The sequence below is a fragment of the Trichechus manatus genome, unplaced genomic scaffold (genome assembly GCF_000243295.1).
Source record: "Trichechus manatus latirostris isolate Lorelei unplaced genomic scaffold, TriManLat1.0 scaffold00281, whole genome shotgun sequence".
In the NCBI taxonomy this organism is placed as follows: Eukaryota; Metazoa; Chordata; class Mammalia; order Sirenia; family Trichechidae; genus Trichechus; species Trichechus manatus.
The window spans coordinates 294067-297976 of record NW_004444217.1 but is presented as its reverse complement, the minus strand read 5'-3'; the positions used below and the strand labels follow the sequence as shown (position 1 = coordinate 297976).

The following is a 3910-nucleotide window of genomic DNA, read 5'->3' as shown; positions in this document are numbered from 1 at the left end:
ATATCTCCCATTTGTAACGGAAATGTCTACCTTGTGCCTGTTCCACCATTGTACTTTGGAACCAGATAACTTGCAATCTAGATCTTACAGGCTCACAGATGAAGAGGAATTTTGTCCCAGGATGGAATATGCCTAATGTCTTACCCATATTTAATTTAGATAATTTAGAAGATGAGATTTTGGACTTGGAGTTGATTTAAGACTTTTGGGATAATGTGATGGGGTGAATGTGTTTTGCATATGGCAAGGACATGAATTTTGGGGGGACAAATGCTGGATGTTATGGATTGAATTATGTCCCCAAAAATATGCATTGTAAATCCTGACATCTACGCCTGTGTTATAATCCCATTTGGGAATGGATTTCCTTTGTTATGTAAATGAGACAGGATTAGTGTAGGGTGTGTCTTGAGCCAATCTCTTTTGCAATATAAAAAGAGATTAAATAAGCGAGCAGAGGAGAGATGGGGTAGGACGGATGCCAAGACATGGATATCTCCAAGGAACCAGGAAACAAAAGCTGAAGAGACAAGGACTTTCCTACAGAGCTGACAGAGAGAAAGACTTTGCCTATATGCGACACTCTGAATTTCAACTCCCAGCCTCCTAAACTGAGAAAATAAATTTCTATTTGGGAAAGCCATCCACTTGTGGTATTTCTGTTATAGCAGTGCTAGATAACTAAGAGAGCAGGTGATCTGGGATTGTGTGCTATTTCTATCTGCTGTATCGGTAGAAACTAATGCTGGGCCCAGGATAGAGTAGACACTCAAAAAATAATCAGTGAACATATGACTTAAAGACTTCATGCCTCATTATTTATCTATCAAGAGAAGACAAAATATTATATATTTTATGTCATTGTTGAATTTTAGAATGTATGTATAAAAACTATGCAATGTTGACCGAGGCGCGTGCTCTGGTCCCGTGCTTCGCAGGCTCGCAGCGGCGCGAGTGGCCTCTTAATTTGGTGGCAAGGAGGTGAATGAGGGTCCTGTCCATGGACCGGGCGGCTGTGGCGAGGGTTGGAGTGGTAGCCAGTGCCAGTGTGTGCGCTCTGGTGGCGGGGGTGCATATTCAGCTTCAAGAGAAAGACGGGGCAGAAAACTAAGATCCTTGAGATGGAGCCTGTATCCAAGCCTATATCTCTGGATATTGTCTGCCACCTGTGCTGTTGTTCTAGGACAAAACAAGGACGGAAGAACTCAGGGTACCTTAAGGAAGATTAGATAAACAAGAAATGACTAATCAAGACTCTGCTGTACGTGTGAAAATGATACCAGAATTCCAGAAAGCTTCTGTTGGCATCAAGACCCCTGCAAGAGTAGAAGAAATTGTCTGTGGTCTTATCAAAGGAGGAGCTGCCAAACTTCAGATAATAACAGACTTTGATATGACACTAAGTAGATTTTCCTACAAAGGGAAGAGATGCCCAACATGTCATAATGTCTTTGACAACTGTAAACTGGTTACAGATGAATGTCGAAAAAAGTTATTGCAACTAAAGGAAAAATATTATGCTATTGAAGTTGATCCGGTTCTTACCATGGAAGAGAAGTACCCTTATATGGTAGAATGGTATACTAAGTCACATGGTTTACTTGTTGAACAAGCTTTACCAAAAGCTAAACTTAAGAAATTGTGGAAGAATCTGATGTTATGCTCAAGGAAGGATATGAAAATTTCTTTGATAAACTCCGACAACACAGTATCCCTGTGTTCATATTTTCAGCTGGTATTGGTGATATATTAGAGGAAGTTATCTGTCAAGCTGGTGTTTATCATCCAAATGTCAGAGTAGTGTCCAGTTTCATGGATTTTGATGAAAATGGGGTGCTCAAAGGATTTACAGGAGAATTAATTCATGTATTTAACAAACATGATGGTGTCTTGAAGAACACAGAATATTTCAATCAACTAAAAGACAACAGCAACATAATTCTGTTAGGAGACTCCCAAGGAGACTTAAGAATGGCAGATGGAGTAACCAATGTTGAACATATTCTGAAAATTGGATATCTAAATGAATAGAGTGGATGAGCTTTTAGAAAAGTACATGGACTCTTATGATATTGTTTTAGTAAAAGATGAATCATTGGAAGTAGCCAACTCTGTCTTACAGAAGATTCTATAAATAAGCATTCATCAGGAAGATCTCTCTCCCATGGAAGCAATTGATTCAAAAACTGCTTATTTGTTCATCTTGGTCTGAAAGTATCTTATTTATAACATATTCTTGCTCTTTTACATAAGTATTTACATAAGTATTTTTTTTACATAAGTATTTTACATAAGTATTTTTACACATGTTGAATCCATCAGTTGTTATTGTCAGGTGCCATTGAGTCGCTTCCTACTCATGGCAACCCCGTGTACAACAGAACAAAACACTGCCTGGTCCTGCACCATCCCCACAATCATTGCTATGTTTGAGCCCATTGTTGGAGCCACTGTGTCCATCCATCTCTCTGAGGGTCTTCCTCTTTTTCGTTGACCCTCTACCAAGCATGACGTCCTCCTCCAGGGACTGATCCCTCCTCTCCTGTTGCTGTCAAGTTGATTTCAACTCATAGAACTCCTATAGGACAGAGTGAAACTGCCCCATAGGGTTTCCAAGGAGCGGCTGGTGGATTCGAACTACCGACCTTTTGGTTAGCAGCTGAGCTCTTAAACACTGATCCTGATAATATCCAAAGTACGTGAGATGAAGTCTCGCCATCTTCGCTTCTAAGGAGCATTCTGGCTGTACTTCTTCCAAGACAGATTTGTTCATTCTTCTGGCAGTCCATCGTATAGTCAGTATTCTTTGCCAACACCATAATTAAAAGGTCCATCAACTGGAAGCTCCTTTTTTCTCCACTTCTCTCAACACACTCCCTACCATATTTTTTAACAGATTAAAAAAAAAATCTTAAAGCCAAAAATTAGAAAAACAACTCCCTACCTTTCCAAAGTGGATTTTGTACTTTAATTTCATCATGCATTTTTGGAGGAGTCTTTTTACACTGGGAAAGTTTGTGGAGATTTTAAAAAAATTTTTATCAAACCATCAAATGATGTGCATGATTTGAGTGAATTATGCTGATGGTGTCACCATCTTCTGAAATTGTGTTTGGTTATTTTGTTTGTGGAAAATCAATGTTTACCAGAAAAGACTGGCACTTGGTATTTGGTGAAAAAACTGTTGGTGTCCACATGTCACTATCGTTATAAAATGTTCTGTATTGAAGCACTGATAATAAACATGAGATGGAAAATCTTTTTAAAAAAAAAAAAAAACTACGCAATGTCAGATGTGGCTTCGTAAAACATTAGCTGCTGTCATTAGTTTAAGTATTTGCATTACTATTATCAAAAGCCTAAGAAATTATTTTCTGCATAATTAAAATTCATATTAAATAATCCATGCTACTGTGTCTTTTAAACTAAGAAATCCTAATAAGACACTCACCTGGAGTTGTTGTTAATAAGCCTCTTTCTTTTAATTATGTTATATCTTGTCCTTGTGAAGATTTCTTTAATAAATCATGCTTTAGAAGTGACACGTAGAGTATGATATCAACAATATAAAAATATGCATGGCAAAGCCGTGAGGACATTCAGAAAAAAAATAAATAATAGTAGTTTTGTATAAGGGGAATCTGAGTGCTTTCTTTAAAAATTAATGTATTGAAATTTTCTAAAATGTTTATGATGATCAAATGTTGCCTTTATAATTAGTAAAAAATATTAAGAAGTAGTAACACACGTTGGCTTGTACAATATGAGTAAGTGCGAAAAATGGGAAAGTGTTATTAGCTGTTATTAGTCAGCTCCAACTCATGGCAACCTCATGTACAGCAGAATGATACGATGTCTGATCCTACGTCATCTTCATAATCAGCAGCATGTTTGACCCATTGTTGCTGCT

The 3910-nt window shown here is 37.6% G+C and overlaps 1 pseudogene; it reads left to right on the top strand.

The window, feature by feature from the left end:
- The first annotated feature begins 1240 nt into the window (after positions 1 to 1240).
- On the top strand, positions 1241 to 2145 carry LOC101342648 (cytosolic 5'-nucleotidase 3A pseudogene; annotated as a pseudogene).
- The last annotated feature ends 1765 nt before the right edge of the window (positions 2146 to 3910 follow it).